At 41.4% G+C, this 20441-nt stretch overlaps 1 long non-coding RNA gene and 1 pseudogene across 1 annotated transcript; both read right to left on the bottom strand.

The window, feature by feature from the left end:
* Nucleotides 1–20441, bottom strand: part of LOC116698801 (contactin-associated protein-like 4) — a 421932-nt pseudogene that overhangs the window by 375142 nt on the left and 26349 nt on the right.
* Nucleotides 34–18993, bottom strand: LOC116698813 (uncharacterized). Its single transcript, XR_004334310.1, has 3 exons — nucleotides 18863–18993; nucleotides 3284–3286; nucleotides 34–44 (listed from the first exon to the last, which is right to left on the bottom strand). It is a non-coding gene; the product is annotated as an uncharacterized LOC116698813 (long non-coding RNA).

Consider the following 20441-nt stretch of genomic DNA (forward strand, 5'->3'; position numbering starts at 1 on the left):
TATACACCGGTCAAGACTGAAACATTCCTGCAGGCTACTTGCTGCTCCCTGAAGAGCATTGTGATCTGCTCTATGAGTCCAGTTTGGATACAATCTGGGTTACTGTTGTTTAAACAAAAGCTGTGTATGAAATCCTCCCACGTTCGCCCATTCACTACTCTCTTATAAATAGGCAGATATTACTCTGCAATAACATCGCGGGAGTGGGGGATTGTTAGGAGAAAGTTCATGGTTCACTATTCATTGTTCCTTTGTGAATACGGTGCCACTACAGAGTAAACAGGGAGTGCACGGGTGGTGGGTTGACAAGGAAGGTGATCTTTTGGTGGAGGGTGACAGGAAGGATCACATATTTTTGTTGAAACCAGAACATTGAAATGGAAAGGACAGTTCAAGTTTGCCATCGTGAACTGATGTGTAAACAGTGATAGGATTAAACTCTAACTCTAACTCTTTACCATATTAATAACGAAATACCAGTTATTGCCAAAAAAATGTGGTGCTACTATATGAACTGTTTTGTTCTCAGACCAACTTGATCATGAGCTAAAGGAAAAAGGACTTTTTACAATGCTCCTTGGTTAGTAGGGCGGTGACAAGACAAGGCAACATGCTGCCGATGGGAGGTTGAGTAAAATTTTCATGGCAGCCAATCAGAGGTAGAATTGGTGCGTGGTGTTCGATAGAAAGATAGGGACATGGGACACAACGCAACAAACAAAAGGAGTCAGTCAACCGAGAGAAGGATGCAAGCCCAAGCTGAGAGTATAAGTATCAAAGTTCTTTTAACATCAGGTGTAGTAGAAGTAGTGTGGAGTATATTTGTTATTTGCATGGCTCCACTAGAATAATATTCTACATACATGACATTGTGATTGGAGGCTAGTCTCACTTTGTCACCGTAGCAACAAGAACAATTATACATGTGTGTATCATTGTTTCTGTTCATAACAGTATTTTATCAAGGTCCATTGCATTATAATATTCAGATTTTTCATAAAAATTGAACATTTACACATGTATTTAAGCTCCGATAAAGATTGGTGGAGGGCACATTTGCGCATTTAAAAATTTACTGGAAAGTAAACACAGTACTCGCTGAAGTGACTAGTACTCTCATAATTTGTAACTGAGCAACTAGGGTTAGTATTTTTTGGATGAAGTTAACTAGTAACTTTAAAAAGAACTTGTCAAACACGTGGGTATCACGCAGTTTCCAGTCGTTTCTTTGTCAAATGTGTTAGACTTCCAACAGACACAGAATAGATGACATTTGTTTGTTCTGACTGATCTCCATCAACCATGAGAGAATTATCAATGCTCCTCAGGCAGCTTTTATACTCACTGGGTCAAGCTATACAGTACAGCGATGTTTCTAGTTTTATACTTTTTCAGCCTTCTGCGTCCTGCAAAATGATACTTGATGTGAGCATTGAGGGACCTGAAGCAAAAGCAATGAACTAATAGAGATGAGAAGTGCAGGAGTTGGGGATCTCAGTCAGCTGATTCCTATGTAGTGCAGGTGAAACTTTGATGTATCTGTTACCCCCCCCCAACCAGCAAGGCCAAAGCCGGGTTGGCGGAGGTTTCTGCCTGTTAAAGGAAAGGTCTTCCTCACCACAGTGGCACTACTCTACACCGACAACGCTTAATCTATGGGATTGGTCGGTGCTTTCCGAAGGTGCCGTTGGATGCATGCTTTAGGTGCGGTAACCTTCGGCTTTGTTTGTGTTGACCATTCAAAACTCCGGGCGATGGGGAACAGATCCGAGCTAGAACCGACAATCAAATTGTATTTATCTCTCATTGGAGTAAAATTCTCATCACAACTGAAGCAATTTTAATCGAACCACGTGCAAGCCTTCCGACTGCACGTGGTTCCACCAAACAAGGAACACACAACATTCATGTACCACACACACACACACCACACACACACTTTTTTTGTGGTGCCCAGGGTCAATGTAACAAAAACAATATGAGGTGGTTCCAACAGGTTACATCATTTCTTAGCAGCCGTGAGGACCATTTTTAGATTTAGAGAGCTGCAGGCACATCAAAGACTGACCATATAAAATGACCACTCTGTTAGTGTGCAAAGGCTTGTCTTGGTCAAGAGAAAGAGTTGACTTAGCGTCTTTGTGCAGCATCAACAATGTGAGAAGGCGTCAACAGTAATCTGCGGCCATTCTCGTTTTTCTGAATCTGTTTGGTACGAATTAACAATGTTGGGCATATGGACTCCAAAAGGATTCACGTCCTCTCTCACTCACGTCCTGTTACCTGGTCTAGCTCCTCCCTCCTCCTCAGCCTTTATTTTTATGTAGGCAAAAATCCCAAAGATGAGAGATGGTGCATCTGCACACACCACGGGACGTCAACGTCATGAGGGAAAAATGGAAAATCAGTAGAAACTGACTCACCTCACAGTGCTTAGCTCTGAATGACTCTGTCTTGTGTTGAAATTCACCTTTCCTTCTTAATGGCCAGACTCAGCTCTGTCCTCCTCGACTTATACAAACTGACTGGCCCTGTGTCTACCATCAGCAGTCTGCCATGGGCAGACTTCAAAAAACACTTTTGAACATGGTCCCAAGTAGCTACTCCACGTGCTGATGCCCAGCCCTATGGATGGGACACTTGTACAGGATAAAAAGTATTAGGGGACATCTTTTAAACGCGTTGGGTTTTTTCTTAGTTCACACCAATCCTAAACTTTGTACACAAATAGGAATTAGGATAATATGACAAATGGGCATATTTTCAGGAAATCTACTTTCTTCAAGAGGAACATTCTATGCTAGTCATTAAACTGGAAAGCTTGTCCGAGTTTTTGCAAATTCAAAGCTACATAACTGACAGTTTGAGAGGAACTGTGGAACCACATTCTATCTCCCATTGATCATTCTGTGGAATAATGTGTTGTGTTTGCACCACCCCCCCACCAATGCAGCACAGACTTCACCCTTTGGATGGAGAGCTGTCGGCCAAAGGCTAATCCCTGCTGTAAAGAGACTGAAAGGCTACGGCGACCTTGGTAACTAATGCAGTTTTATGTCACCAGTTAAAATCGATACGACAGTCATAAGAATGTATCTGCTGGTGGCAAATAGAAAGTAAGTAAGTGTATAAACCATTTTTGTTTGAGTTAACTGTCCCGGATGACGGAGTATCATGACCCTCGGCAGATGAAAGCATTTTTGAGGCGACAGCAAGTCATATTTGATGACGACAGACCATGGATGAATAGTCATTATTGGGGAGACAGACTCCTTCTGGGGACGGCCTTGAAACAATACGTCCAACAGCAGCCGCTATCAAAATGGATGGGACTGCAGTCCTGGTCAGTCCTTGTGTAATAACTGTAGCGGGGTTCATAAATCCAGATCATGACGGGTGGCGCTGAACATCGCTCTTAACCTTGACTTCAATCAGATCCCATATGGCTCCACTTTGCCTGCAACAGTCCATAAATGACACTAAAGGAAGAAACATGACTATAGGGATTTATCTTATAGACACTTGCCTTGTTCATCACCCTTGGATCTGGATGATGCCGCCCTCTCATGAATAATAGAGGCGCGGGAGAGGTTGCTGGGAAGCTCCCCACACTTACTGCGAGGCTTTGAACATGTGGCAAACAATGCGGTTCACTGGAAAAGCAATAATTCACACGTGGCAAGCCTACACCTTAAAATAAGCTGTGGTTTCACACTCTCCATCCCAGCAATTTTCTTACTGATTAATTAGAGGAACAGAGAGGGATAATTCGACTCATTAGTCAAGTTCTAATAGGTACACTCTCGGGAGCTGCTTAAGGTTAAATAACTACTCTTGTCAGGCAACGAATTGCACATCTTCAAATTGGTGAGTAACGCCACCGGTTGCCACTCCCCTCTGAATCTCGATATTTTACCAGAAACAAAGTCGCCAGTCTCACAGGCAGTTCGTGAAATGATGACGTTTTTAAATCTATAGACACAATTTTTTTATTTTTTTTCGTGGGGTCAGCACCAATTTTTAATCCAAATGCATTTCAATGGCAAGCAAAATATCGTGATAACTGCACGATTACGGTAGCAAGCAGTTTGAAAAGCTGAAAATCCAGGAAAGGAGGGTGGTTGGGGTGGTGGATCGGGTCAGACACACCGGACCTTCACCCGGAGACTGGGATTGCATCCTGCGCGTGATGGTGGATTTTTTTTTTTTTTTTTTTTTTTTTTTTTTTTTTTTTTTTTTTTTTTTTTTTTTTTTTTTTTTTTTTTGTTTTTTTTTTTTTTTTTTGTTTGTGTTTTTATTTTTTTTTTTTTAATTTTTTTTTTTTTTTTTGTTCCTTTCCCTATTATTCTTTCCTAACCAAAAACCGTCCCATTGGTTTGTAGCTATGTCCCCTGTGTGCCAGGCCGTCCGCTGGGTGTGGAGTGTATTTCTACGTGTTGATCCCCGAGACAGGGATCATTCACAGGCAGCCGGTTATTGCTCGTCTACCCGGTTTGGCATTTCATTCGTGTTGTTGCGTACCCCCAGAAACACGGATTGGGGCCCGGGGACTTGTTGTCACCGTCTACCACGTCTGGCGTTTCATTCCCCGTTGTTGCGGCCCCAAGGGACGTGAATCCGGTACCACGGCGACCACCTTGTCACAACGTCCCATTGTGCAGCGCGTCCCGCTTTGGTGGTTCCGTCCGGCCACCATGTGGCATTTCATTTCCCCAAGTATTGTGTCCCCAGAGGGACCGGGGATTGTGTCTGTGGCAGCATTTTCATTGACCACACGAAACACAACTAAGTATATAGATGTCAGTTAACTGTTGAAGAATGGATCAAAATAACGTGGCCATTTTACAAAACTGTGTTGCTAGTGACAAAACACAGATTAAATAGGTACATTATTCTCAGTAAAGACCAGCGATTGCGTCCGGGTTTTATTTTTTGGTGGGGAAATGAATGTCCGGATTGCATTGTGGGATATGTATATGCCATACAGTTAAGGTCTGTTCTTATGACAGCACTTTTCTAGTCTTAATGACTAAGCAAAGCGCTTTACATAGTACAGGATCATTCACCTTCACACACATTAATACACTGGGGCCGAGGCTGCCGATAAGTGATCATCATCAGATAAAAACACACATTTACACTCCGAAGGCGCAGCATCGGGGAAAAGTGGGGGTTCCAGTGTCTGCCCAAGGACACTTGGGGACTGGGACGCAGGGCCAGGGATTGAACAGGGGGGCCACTCTACCATGAGCCACAGCCGCCCATACATATATAAGATAGGGGCTTTGCCATTTGTAGCTTCTTGTCTCACAGCATACATTTTTTTATACTTTTCTCCAGTAAAGGACCCTAAATTAATATTAAAATAAAGAAATGATACCATGAAAGACCTCGAAATAATGTTGAAATCGTGTAGCATTAAAAAATATCAATAATCCAACAAAGAATCCATCTTTCCTGGCCGAAATAGACTGAGAATAATAATCATTAAAGAAATACGTAACATACCAAAACAATGATAAGATCTCATGAATAAATGTTGATGAAGCAGCTGGGTATAGGGCTAAAAATACCAATAATAGCAAAGCAGTATAGGTGTTGTTGCCATCACGAAAGATGCTCCTATTGATAATAAATAATTTTAAAAAATGCGCGATCACCCGAAAAAAAAAACATTTTCAGTTAGCGGCCGTGAGACTGGGTTGGTAAATACTATTAAAATCCTTCCATCAGGCCTTGCGCAGATGAATACCATTCAAAGCGTTCCTCCAACACTGAGCATAAATAATCATAACCATTTGGTCAGTTGAAGCATTATTGGGTTAAGACTGGTCAACCAAGTTCAAGGCGACGAAAAATATGAAACCTGTCCATCGGTCAGCCCTCATAGGTTGTAATTCACAGTGAACACAGGCTGATTATGGATGGATAACCTGACTGACTCACACCGCTATTTAAATAGGACTTTCAGGCAGAAAGTAACCGACATACAAATTGAGTGTCAGTAGTTGGGAGTCCAGAGTGGTGACTAGTCAGTCGACATCATAAAAAGGCCCAGGGACGAGGGCGAAAATACCAAATCTGATACAGGGCCAACAGTGGGAGTGGAGTGGATAAGGGTGGGGATTAAAGTCAGTAGTGTTCTTTGGATTATCTGTTAGTAGGCTATGATATGCACACACACTCCAATGGCTCTAAACCAGCTCTGGGGGAAGATCAACATTTGAGGACGGATGAGGCTGTAGAGATGAAAGAGGAAAGCATGACTAGAAGAGCTGGGATATAATGCCTTTTTTCTGATGATTTTTTCAAGTTCTCCAAACTTTTGTTTGTATAATCTGTATGATAGTATAGTTAATATATTGGTTTACCGGGTCTTTTTAGAGCTCTTCCTCTTTCACTAGTAAGTATGTCTCTTTATAATATTTGCATACAAACTGCAATTGTTTTGATGTTCGTAATTATTTGGATACTTATACTTGATTTTTATGTATGTATACTTACAATGTATGTATGTACGGATGCAGTGTATATATATATATAATTATATTATATAATAGAGATGGTGTATATGTGTATATTTGTAATATATATGTATATTATTGTTATTTATTCATTTTCCAAAAACGCTAGATCAGTAACTATAACGGTTTTATGTTTAAGATTCAATTGGTTGGAAAAATATTAGACGGATATGGGTGATTTTGGTGTGAGAGAGCTTTGTTTGTCAGTATGTGCGTTTGTTCGTGGTGATGTTTTCTTTTTTTCTTTTTATTATGTCCCCCAAGACGTTTTGTTAAATGTTTTTTTCTAAATGTGAATGTACTATCCATGTTTCTTGCCTGTAAGGACCCCCTCGGAAAAAAAAAAACGAGACGTACATCTCAAGGGACATTCTAATAAAGAATTTTCGACATACGATTGAGGAGAGTCCCAGCACTTTTCTCGTTCCTACATTGCATAATCTGGTCATATGATGAAGTTTTTATAAAAACTCCCCCGTTGACAGATCTAGAGCTGTGCTTCTTCCATACGACCGTCGTTGGCTAGCACGACACGGGCAAACAGATGTAAGCAACAACGATTTGTTTTTATAGTAAACTACATGAATTATACTTTAACCAAAGTAATTTTTAGGGGACAGTTGCCTGAGTTCATCTCGAAGGTTAAACCAACTACCTGGCTACACTTCTAGCTTAAATGGACGGGAATATTTCATATGATTTGATATTGTGATATGGGACTAGATTATCGTCTTAGATTTGGATTTCGTAATATGACATAAGCAGTGTTTCTACTTGAACTTATTGACATATTTCTTACTATTTTAATATAGTATATAGTCATCGCAGGAACTCTCTTCTGCATACTTATATTTTATATTTCTGTTGACATGTAAAGGGATGCTTCAATGTTGTTGCATAAGATATTGCACGGTATAATGACAATAAAGGCATCGTATCTATATTTACACCACATAAAACGAGGGCATAATACCGCATCACCGATCTGTTTCAATCTGGGGTCTATTTAGCTAATAAACACCAAAACTCAGCACTGGGGAGATATGTGGCAATGCGAGACTACCATTTAGGTGAACATTACATTACATTTGGGAAAATAAGGCTGAAGTTGGTTTGGTTATGGACTTTAAAGGGTTCTCCCCGGAGCAGTGCGGTTTTAATTTGGCTCTCTGCAGCTTGTCTCTGACACACTGTCCATCTACGATCCTCTCAACCAAAACTTTCAACAGTTATTTACTTTCTTAAAGTTGTAAAATTCTGTCCTATGATGGGATGTCTTTTAAAAGATTTTTATAATGTGTTAAACAGGTTGGGACTGCTTCTGCAAATACTTGTGATTACTAGTTTACTGTATGTGGTTGAGGAGTAAGTAGTTATAGCTAGATATTATCGTGGCTTGATTGTAATGCTTACACATTCTTGCGTTACTTTTGAGTCACCAAAATACAAAGCGGACGTAGACTTGGGCGTACCTTGGGAATTTCACCACGGATCAAATAAAGTCACTCTTACCACTTAAACACATCATGATTTATTCGTATTATTTTGTATATAATATGAAGCTGCAAAGTACTTAAAAGACTTAAATGAAAGAGTTAACAGAACCCATATTATGCTCATTTTTAGGTTACATGGTTTCATATTTTTTTTTTTTGAAAACCATATTTTGTGTACTGCACATTGCTGCAGATCCTGTTGTCACCCTGTGTGTTTAGTCTCTGTTTTAGCTACAGCGTGAGACCATCTCAATTCTATACTATCTTTGTCGGGAGTTGCACATGCTCAGTAGTAGGTAAGATCACATAGCTAGATAACTATTTCTCAACTATGGTCCGTCCAAGCAGGAGTAGCTGGGGAGAGTTCTCTAGACGAGGAGACACTTGTGAAACCTGCCCCCAACAGGGACAGGAAGTAGTTCTTTTGGAGATTAGGTTCAACTAGTGTGTGTTGCCCCCCGCGGTTTTTTCACAGTGGGTGGAGCACCAGAGACACACCAAAATATCAACCAAATCCCAGAAAAAGGGATATTGTTTTGTCATTAAATATGAGCACTAATTCATCCTTAGGCTACTCTTTCTCGGACAACTAACCACTTACTTTGCAGTAGGGGAAGTATTTATCTTGGATTTGTGACATTTTATCTATTATATTTTGATGTGTTTTTCTTTTCCAGCGCAGTGACTCATGTCCCCAACATGGAACAATAAAATGGTCCTATCCGTTGAGTTTATTTCTTGCAGGGTGCAGACTATCGATCACACCTGAGTCCTAGTCTGTCATAACGGACTCCGTTTCTATGTATATCTGTTTTAATTGAAATCCCTGGAGGGTACTTTCAAACCTTACTTGGGTTGCAGTAACCTTATTGGGAACTCAATTGAAATGTGATGGCCTGATAACGCGTAGAGGTGCATCACTGTAAGATTGAATAATGAAGAAATGTTTCCAGAGTGTTTTATTCTCCTTGGGACAGTTAAAAAAGCTTAAAGATGCACTAAATAATACTTTATATCAATAATCAAATGGAACTACATGTAAAGAGATGCTCATACTGACCATCGCTGAGACTAACCCCAAAAATTGAAAAACAACACTTTTTGTTGACGCTTTTATCAAGTTTTAAACTTTGCTATGATTTGTCCATTTTCAACACTGTTGACGCTTTTGTTCAAGGTTTGCGACTTTTGGACGTTTAACAATAAATTTGTAGGATATTACACAGTGTGGAGGTAGAAAGCGAAATTAGGAATGATTAGATTAAAATGCAGGGAATGTATGTTGATGGATAATCACAAGGAAAAACTTGGGGGGGGGGGATATGTCAACTCAAAACACTTCAATTCAGATGACCCCGTGCCCAGGGAGCAGTGGGGGCTATACCTAAGGTATGACAGGATATTAACCTCGCTTTCAAAAGGTGTAGTGTTATGGTTTGGGCAATGGATATTCAATTACAGGTAAATTCATAAGGGCACAACATATTTTATACTCAGGTTTTGTTTTCTTTTAAATAGTGTCGTTAAATGGCCACAAGTGAACGATTCGGCCATTGAACGAGATATACGGCTGTGTTCCAGCCTCTCTGCTGTCAGGAGACAGGGTCAGGTAGGTGGTCTAGCACGTGGCGGGGGTGGGGGGGGGGGGGGCGCGGAGGCAGCACTTCCCTTTTACACGCTGTACCTGGCTCTGACTCACGAAAAAAAACCCGAGCACATAAACTCTGCTAAACATGTATGATTAAAATATAGGTACACCTACAGTTAGCCTGAGAGATTGCACTATAAGTCCTATATATATTTAGGAGTATACATACAGTATGTCAGGGATTGTTAAATGAAATAAACACTGCAGTGGAGTCCGAATAAGACAGAACACTGTTTACGCATCAGAGATTCTCTTTCTATTCTGCATTCTTCCTCAGCCCAATACCATTTTTTTAGGATGCCAAAATAGGACACATGGGTATGCAAATAAAGTGAGATGTCAGGTTTTAATCCCACCTCTGGAAAAGTGATTGCTTTTAACGGATTACGTCTGGAACATTGTAAATAGTAGGGGCGAGGCCTCAAAAAAAACGAAAATATAGTATAGTAGGGGGGCGTGTATTTAATACGATTGTTTCCAGCCGTGTGTGTGACTATTTTATCAAGAATTGGACAACAATGCAAATGATCAACATTTCTGTAAACCTGCCAGAGCGGTTTTTAACTGGTCCTATCTACAGCATGTCTTTATGTGGAAGAAATCAAAACCCACTCAACACAGGTTGAGAGCATGCAAACTCACACTGGAAAGGCCCAGAACACCTGGATTCAAACCAAGAACCGTTGCTTTAAGGAATAAGTGCTAACCACTTAGCCACGTGCGGCCAATCAGACCCCCCCCCCCCCCCTATGTCTTAAGCTATGAGTGGTGTGTAGTACGAACGTTCATGATCCACGTGAAGCTGCATAGAGGATTTTCTATGCTCATAATCTGCGCTGGTTCTGTGTTCGGTGGATTATGAGGGCCATTGTTCTTAATCCTCTGTCCCAGTCTTTACTTTTCCTCTCTGGAAGCTCATTACTTTTATCACATACTGCCGCCATCTCACCTACACAGCTATGCACACCAGAGAATACAATGAGTCTGAGGAAGATCTTAAAGGCAATCCTTTTTTGACATGAAAAGAAAGTGAATTGACTCTTTAGAGATGCACTCATACTTGAACGCAGTATTTCTTATCTTAAGGCAGGGATTTGAATATCAGATAAAAGACTATATTGAAAATAATAACAAAGAGAATGACATATAAGAGAACACAGAAAACACAACAGTATTAAAAAAAAATCTAGCAGTTGCATGAAGTATGCAGAAGGATGTAGGCAGCCGGACTTACAACCAAAGAACACGTCCGAAACTCCATGAAGAATGCGATAAACATAAAATCTTAAATGCTTGGACGTTTTGGAGTGTAGCACTGCGGTATATGTTCAGAAGCAGTGAAAATCCAAAGCGTTAACAGCAAAGTAATCAAAGACTCAGGGAGATTTGTAAGGCATCTGAGGAAACCACCAGCTCACAACACAGCGGAGATAACCTAAATCAGGAAGTAATACAGACATCATTCAAAGTGCTGATAGCTGGAGGAGGTAACTAAATCAGAACAAAAAGAGTATGAGGACAACAAAGTTTTCGAGGGCACAATTAGAGAAAAAGCAGAGAAGCATAAACAGCTAAAGAAAAAGAATTACAACCGACGCTAATAAGAGCAAACAACTAGACATCAACAGGATTTTCTGCAACTCAACCCATCCCAGCAGTCCCACGTGCCAGACTTTGAATCATTATGTGACTCAGAGCCAAGCGAGAGTAAGGGAAAGTCAGTAAATACCTTATCAAAACGTATGAATGTGTGTCCAAGTCAGTAGGAAAGTAACCATGTAAAGATAACAAGGCCACGGCACACACACGTTCACGTCAATTTGATTAATTCATAATTTGTTTTTGTTTAAAATCCAGCCATTTCAGATAATAACCAATATTTAGTGCATTCTGAGCTTTTTTGATTATGATTTGGGTACGAGGAAAACAACGCCCAAAGTTATTATTCCCACTGAACAAGTTTCTTTGCGTTTGAGTATATAGCTGGGGATACCCACACAGCAACTTTTGTCTGTGTATTGCTCTCATCAGGAAATAAAAGTAAAAGAACATCTTAACTTGTTTTCCCTGGAACTCAATGGGGTAGGTAAAAAATCCTAATTAGTTGAAATGTAGTGATGTTTGTTGTTTAAAGTGTGGGATAAGGTTCTGATAGAGTTTTAATTTGGGTATAGTAGACCACGAGGATTCCCCATTCATAGTCATTTACAGTATATTAATTAATGCTATAACCACTGCAAATTCACACACAGGAATGCGTTAAGGTTGAACTCACAATTATCTGACTGAAAAAACGTATGTGGGAGAGGATCTTTAGAAAATGAATTAATTTTTTATTAATCCCAGTGGGGAAATTCAATTTTACACTTTGTTAGTAACACACCACAGGCCGAAATACACACATCTCAGGGACCTATTACATGCACTAATGGAGAGATGTCAGAATGAGTGGGCTGCCAGCTGAACCAGCGCCCTGAGCAGTGGGGGGGGGGGGGTACGGCTGCCTTGGTCTCAAGAGGCACCTGGCAGTGCCTGGTAGATTGAGGGAATCTCTCAGCACCAAGCCACACTCTGTACTTTTTTTATCCTCGATGTATGTGATGTCTTTTCATGTGTAAGGGCATTTCGATACAATATAAATGAATCAAATCAAATCATTCACCTATGCAGACATTAGTGTCGAATCTTAGTCAGTTTAGGTGCCACCGGCTGTGGCGCTTTAGTTGTAATATTGGAAGGCGAATAAACAGTGAATTTACGTCATGCGGGGTGGCCGTGTTTCATTACATGCTGCCCCTCTTGAATCTGAAACTAGCGGCTCCTATTTCGGGTCGGCTAACAAGTCATCGGAACGCCACGTGTGACTGTAATGTGATGTATTGCTACTTTGTTGCGTGTAGTATCCTGCCTCCCTTAATGAACGGGTGAGCTGTCTGCAGCGGGATGTGGAGAGATGTGGAGCTCGGTGTGGAACCCTGCAGCTGGATCCTCCACCTCTGGCAGTCTTAATTATTATGCGGTGTGGTTTATGGTCTGTGCATGATGAGTGGGCTGCGGGTCGGCCAGGCGCTAAAAAAGATAGAAGAAAGAGACACTATTGAGGAGATGGTTTTTCTATGATACACAAATACTGAAGAGGCAAAGACGATAAATATGGGCGGCTAGAGTTAACGGTATCCCAAATTGTTTCTCACCCGATTCAACGACGTAAACGTACACACCTTCACAGGCAACACGGTAGTGAGTGGCAGGGAGAGAAGCATTTAAAGGATGTGGACACGAAACAGATGGAAAAGAAATATAGAGACCAGACGAGAAATGAAGGAGGAGAATGAGAAAGGTTTATCCAGGAGAAGAGATAGAAGAAGAAGGATAGCAGTTATGAAGAGTAATAGGGGCTCGCATTCTCATAAAACATCATCACTGGTATCTACAAAATTAGAAACTTGACGGCTGGTCATGTGACATCAGCCTAAGAGGCTCTGGTGAGCCGTCAGGTCCTCCGGCACCAGTTTATGCCGCAAAGGTGCCTGTGAGCGGGCAGAGCACCGCGAGATGGCGGCCTTTTGGGCGTTGCAGTTAAATTTAGGCCTGAAACTGTTGTTTTTAAAAGGTTGTGGTGGGTTCAAATACACACCAGAGAATCAACAAGTGTTTCCTGAGTGAAAGTCTTTTGTTTTCCCCAGGAAAGCGAATTCGCTCTGAGCTTGCGGTCCACAGGTGTGGTGCATTACATCAACAAATGAGTTGAAGACATACCAATGATAGCGCTTCATTTCTGTCTTTACATGTATCATGGTCATGAGAACAGACCCGAGTAGAGACAATTTCTTTTCTGAGCAGGAGGTGAAGGGGGAGGGAAGAAGATTACAATAAAACAAGAAGAGAAGAACGAGTCAGAGAGGAGAGGACGGAGTGGAGACAGCATGAGTGGAAAACGGGAGAGAATCAGAGTGTTGTGTGGATGTTCCTTTCATGGAAGAAAAGAGGAAGGACGATGAGGAACTGTGCTCGACTATCCCCAATCTTAGGGGGATCGTTCAGGCCATAAGGAGTTGTGTTAGGAACGGAGGGTCGCGGTTCAATCAACATACGGACCAAAGTATGTGTGGTGACTTGTAGCTGGGAGAGTGCCAGTTAACCTATGGGCACTGCCAAGGGTGCTCTTGACCAAGGAACGAAGCCCAACGGCTTAAAGGGCCTTTCCATGGGCAGCCCCCCCCCCCCCCCACACACACACAACACTCTGACATCTTTCTATTAGGTATGTGTAATAACAAACGTGTAAATTTGTAATTCCCCTTGTGTCAAGACCTTAGTTGTCCCAAGGGGCGATAAATTGTGCTGCAGTAGAAAGAAGGGACATACAGTACATACAACAAAGACGACAATGGGACTAAAATGGATACGTTATTATGTTGTTTGAAGAGAAAAAAAAGGTACAGACATGACCTTGATAGTACCATTTTAGGCAGCCTCGACACACTACCGTCCCACCGGGAAAAGTCCCACTCCGCATCAGGGTGCTAGAGCACCCATTTCTAACCATCTAAACAGCTGTAGTAGGGTTTAAATCAAACTCGTGACAACAATAGTGAAAGTAGGCTAATGATGTTAATAAAAATAAAGCAGAACACATCAAGAGACAATGAATAACTGTTAAACACGTTTATTTCGGATCAGAGCAGCAGCTGATTAAACACTTGAGACTCCAGGATTAATCTTAGCCTGGCTGTTAGCCTGCTCTGGACCAGGCTAGCCGCAAAGAATACATCTCCATGGTTACTTGGCTGGGCTTAATTCAATCTGGTTTCGTGCAACCAAGTCGAAGCTAAATTCATCCAGGATAACTTGAATATCCTGGCTTAATCCCTTATCCTGGTTTCGTGCAACAGGCACCAGGTGTGGAGATAAAAAAAATAAAAAAGAACCCAAAACAAAAAAAAAATCACACTGATCATAAAAAAATAAAAAGTTAAAAAAAGAAAGTTATACTGAGTATGAAAACTCTTGTTCATTACATTTTACTTCATAATTGCAACCGCATCTGTTGTATTCATTGTTGCAAAACGTTCTGTATGTAGTTTGTTTGTTACCATGACAACACTATTGATCTGAAGCTTGATGCTGTCATGTAAATAGTTTTCAAATCACCAATAAATATAACAATTTTTGATCAACCCATATCAATTGTATGCTTAAAATAACATACCGGTTACAGCCCCGCCCCTTTCAAGACAACCCAACCCACTTCCGGGTTAAATCTGACCACTTCCGGTTTAGGCCCCGCCCAGTCCGAGTACGGATACAGATAGTTCATGTGGTAAACAGATACAGATAATGCTGTACTCGCTCATCCCTAGTTCTTTCAATCCATTTTATATCTATGCAAATAACTTGTTCAACTGACTTTTCATCTAGTGTCATCATCAGTTCAAAATGTGTCCAATACTTTAGTTTCAGATCAAATATTTGCAAAACTAATGACATTATCACCAGCCCTCAGCTGTGCTGTGTGTTTAATGCTTATTAATCTAAAAAGTACACCTGCTACATCAGCTTTTAGCATTGTCATTTAGAGTGTGTTAGCATGCAGACGTAGCATTTAGCTCAAAGCTCCTCAGTGTGTGTACCATGGAAGAACGCAGATGGTCCAACTTTCACAAAATTGCTCTACAAGGCTCATATTCTGTTTTGGAAGCCAATCATTAGATAATAGTAATAATCAATAATATTCTGCATCCCTATCTGAAAGATAGATATTCACCTAAACATTACCTGTATGTGTATAGTGTTATAGATTCCAGCTGCAAGGGTGATTAAATCCATTGTAAAGATGCTGTGTAGGTGATATTCTAAGACTGATAATTTCTGTGCACTTAGTGCGTAAATGAATTGAGAGCAAAGCTGCTCCCCAGAGATCAACTGGAGGAAGCATAGCGTTAGCAGCAGGAGATGGAAATGAGACGGAGACGTCCATTGATTTCCTCGGCGAGCAGCCGGAATCACGTTCTGGGATCTTGCGCCGTGAATGTTGCCGGGTAGGAAATGTGACACACACACGCACACACACAGCGTTCCTTATCTACCCACCACATGCTAGAGCTAGATTAGAAGATGCATGAATGTTACTGTTATTGTTCAGTCGTTTGTTAAGCTCATGTATCTGCTTCGGAAGCAAAAATCCAGGTGGTGAATCAAACAGTCATTCTCAGGGTGCAATTTGTTAAGAAAGCAGAGGGGGAGAGGGGTTGTGATGGTGGGATGGGGGGGGGGTTGTTGATCATGCACAGCAAAACATGCAAGAATTAAATCCCCCCGATCCATTCCCACAGATGGAGCCATTAGAACCTGGCTGACTTAAAATAATGAAATGGTCCCATAAAATATCCCATTAAATAGCACAACGTGGTGTCAACACAGCACTTTAAAGGCGGAAAGTGTAGTTTATTATGCAGCAAAAAACGAATACTTTGACCCAGGGAAGGAGTGTTTTAATCCAAACTAGTTAAGTCGTTTTGGTGCATGAACTCAACTGTCATCGCCGCGTGACGCTCACTTTTCCGGGTAAAACTCCACTACCATGGCCACTGAAAGGCCCGTCATTTGGTGGTGTCTTTAGCCGGTTCACAGTCACCGGCTGGCGGCTTCACAACTGCTGCTGGTAGCCTCCAGGTGCTAAATACAACCACCAACAGCAACGGCTATGATTTTATTGTTCTATAGCACTTTACTGTTCATGTTACAACGCTATAGTTAAAAAAAAGGTCTTTCTATTTTAGGTATACAATTAATGGTCTATTGGTGAAGGAGATGATCACTTTGAGTGGGGGGGGGTTACATTTTGTTCCCACCGGGAATAAAAGTAATTAAGCAGAGGCAGGGAGATAAAGACCAGAAAGGGGGAAATCCTGCGCAAGAAAGAAAGATCAAGCTCCAGGGTACAAGCAGCCAAAATGGGTGTCCTCAAAAGCGGGGGTTGGCGTCTCCCTTAGAGATAGGGTGAGAAGCTCAGTCATCCGAGATGAGCTCGGAGTAGAGCCGCTGCTCCTTCACGTCGAAAGGAGCCATTGGACGTGGTTCAGGCATCTGGTAAGGATGGCTCCTGAGGGCCTCCCTAGGGAGGTGTTCTAGGCACGTCCAACTGGGAGGAGACCTCGGGGAAGACCCAGGAATAGGTGGAAGGGATTATATCTCCAACCTGGCCTCTGAGCTGGTTAATGAGGCTCGGGAAAGGAAAGTTTGGGGTCCCCTGCTGGAGCTGGTCCCCCCGCAACCCGATACCGGATAAGCGGATGAAGATGGATGGATGGATGGATAAGGGAAAATACTTCTTTTGCTTTTGTTTTTGGTCAAAAGGCCAAAGTTTCTCAAGGTATTAAGAAGATAAGTAAAAATCGAGAAATGACATCAGACTTCAGAGGGTTTATTTAGTGGCCATTGTGATATTAAAAACGTCTTGACAAAATAAAAATATGAAAATGGTCACAGGTCACAGTTTCCATTTTTCATGTCTGACATCTTTGGCTGTATCAGTTAATAAAAGGGACCAAGAAATGTCAACAGCACTTCAGTTGACTGGCTTCGCTTAGTTTTTTACAGTCAGTACAGGAGAATCCCACAGGCAGTTTTGTACTTACATTAGCTGTTTGATTGGGAATGATTGAGATTTCTCTTGGCACAGCTACCAGAAAACGTTCAACTTTTAGGCAGGTTGCTGGGTTTCCTTCGGGTGCTAGGTTCTCCAGCCAGTGCCCTTGATCAAGGCTCAGATCTGGAATTGGTCCCCAGTCGCTGTAATTGGCTGCCCACTGCTCCCTTGAGGGATGGGTTAAATGCAGAGAATAATTTTTGCTGCATACATGTGTGTAGTTATGTGACAATAAAGTACCTTTATCTACGTCTTCAAGCTCAGTTGGCTGAGCGTTACCGCGGAGCCATCACCAGAAAAGTGATTCTAATATCCTTCACTGGTCTCCGTTCAGAGCAACGGGATCTGTTGATCCATTTCTTTAACTGTCTATGAATCTGAATTGCGCTGAATTGATGCGGAACGGATCTGCAGCCGTTCCACAGTTGGTGGAAATTGGGGGTTACAGGTACTACAGATGCATACCAGTACCAAAGTGGAGAGCTTTCTCACTTCCCTGGTACCAAAAATCTAATTCAGGTCAGGAAAACGAAGAGCAGCGTGGCAGAATTTTGCGACAGAGTTTTGACAATTAAACAAACGGAGGCCTGAGCTGTGTTCTGCAGGCGCTGCTTCCTTTAGTTTCCTAAGTGGTGAGAATCACTCAGATCCAGATTCAACCCATCTGGCCCTCCCAGCTGATTCTGGACTTTAATGTGAAGCCCGTTCCCAGCAGAAAGCGCCATCTTTATTTTTTCAAAGCCTCATATCCAGCACAGGATTCCCTGCTGGGTTTATGTTGGGCCAAAACAACATTTACATGTATCCTTCACCTTCGACATGAACAACATCTATGGAGAATAAAGATGGGACGAAACAGCTATTGATTGTTCTTTTCTTTCAGGTTTTGTGTCCTGAGTTTAAACAAAGTCTCTTCTTTACTTAACAGCACCGCTGCGTCCTCTCTATTGCCTAAGGTAAACCTCCCGTTTCACTGGACTAAAGGAGAAGCTCATATCCCCTCTTAAAAAAACAATAAAGGCAGTAAAAACCTTATCCCCTAATACCCTGGCAACGTCAACAATATTAAATCTCCATTGTGTCATTCTTTGAGTGGATTTTTAGCAAAAATCCCTTTGTTCTTTCACAAACGTGCTCATTCATGTGTAATTACTTCCAATGACTCGCTCGTATTCTACCATGTTGCGCCTCCATCTTTAAAATACATTAGCCAAAGAGGGGCATACCTCCCTATTTTGTGTTTTTCCACTCAATGGCAGCGTGACCAATGCCAGGGAGGGGGAGAAGATTACTTACAGATTTGAAAGCCGGTTTAAGCTGGAGCATCACGCCTATTCTCTATAGGACATGTATAGGAGTCGCCAAGGAAGTTAAAACGAGAATTAAATAGACAACACGCCAGGTAAAGCAACAAGACCAAAGTTGATAATAGAGTGGCTTTCCAAGATGGAAGGGCTCGAAAGGAGCAAATATTTTAAAAGGGATGCCGGAGTTGTCGGCTTTCTTCTCAAAAGCTAATTCTGCCTATCGTTGCTTTGCTAACTACAGCATGGCTGTGCATAACGCTAGATCAACGTCTAGGATACCTTTCCTCACGTCAATGATGAAAAAGGATTGTCTACCTTGTAACATAAACGTCATCATATGTGTTGGGATTTCCCTGGCAGACAACTCACGTCACGTAACACATACCAGCCACAGCTAGAACAGCTGCGTGTAACCATGGAGATACTAAGAGCTATTTTTGGTTTAATTGACTTACATATTTTATATTAAGAACACAGGCTTCTAATGCTTCTCTCATACGCTGTAAACATTGCCTTGCACTATTAATCTTGAACAATATACAGAATAACGATAGCACTGATACTTTACTAACATTAGCTTGCATATGTTTGTATAGCTGATGTTAGCAATGAAATGGTACCAAAATAACATAAAACTATTATTACACTGGGAGGAACTCTCATGGACGCTAATGTTGCGTTCGGCCACTGTAGGAGTTTATTAAATGCACTCGGAAAAGGAGGGGGTTGAAAGTAATATTCAGTTGGTTGTCATTTACAATTTCCCTGGTAGATGGGAGACATTCTTACACAATGTAGCTTTAATAAAAATAATAATAATAATAATAATAATAATAATAATAATAATAATAATAATAATATGACTCCAGCCCAATCAGATACTTCTACTTCTGCTGCAGAAACTCTTCCTCACCGTCTCTCCTGTTGAGTTTGGCGAAGCCCGGCGCGTGACTGCTGGACAGCTGGGACGAGCTCCTGAAGGACGATGGCGGCAGGTTGGACACCAGCGCGCTGTCACACACCTCTGTCAACCAATCACAAAGCAGAAAAAAAGCACACTTAGAATTTGATATACTGGAAGACGTGAAGAATTTCCGCTGTCAGTCTGTATGTATGTCCATTGTTAGTGTGAGGACTATTTGTCACATTTGTTGTCAATGTGCAGAGGCTTTAACCTTTGACCTCTTTGTTACTGGTACCTCCATTGTTGCTGTTAGAGAAACGGTAGCTTTTTTTTATAGGTTTCTTACTCCACATGTTTAGCATTGCATATATTGCTATAATATTTTCAGACTCATGATGGAAATAAAATAAAAAGCATTGTCTTTTTTAGTTCCACACATTCTTCTTCCTACACTACCCCCAATGCAACTGGATAGTTGGTCAGAGATGCGGCTGTGTTACGCTAGTAGTGACAGTCACCGCCCAATGTGAAACGGGTGCAGATTTGAGTCATGCATGCTTCACTTTGCGACAAGTAGCATATAAGATGCTAACGAGAGACTTCTGTAATGTAAATACAGTAAAAATGGACCTACTTAATGAAGTTGGTTCACTGTTGGCTACAAGTTAGCATCAAACACAACAAAGGTAGTCAGTGGAATGGCGTTTTGAGCTAACATTAGCAATCAAACAATAATAGCTAGCTAAAATGTTTTTGAAATGACTGCTAGCTTAGCTAAAAGCTAGCAATCAAACACAACAAAGGCTGTCATTTGAATGGCGTTTTGAGCTAACGATAGCAATGAAACAACCACAGATAGCTAAAACGTTTTTGAAATGACTGCTAGCTTAGCTACAAGCTAGCAATCAAAC

Source organism: Etheostoma spectabile, chromosome 12, assembly GCF_008692095.1.
Source record: "Etheostoma spectabile isolate EspeVRDwgs_2016 chromosome 12, UIUC_Espe_1.0, whole genome shotgun sequence".
NCBI classification, from domain to species: Eukaryota; Metazoa; Chordata; class Actinopteri; order Perciformes; family Percidae; genus Etheostoma; species Etheostoma spectabile.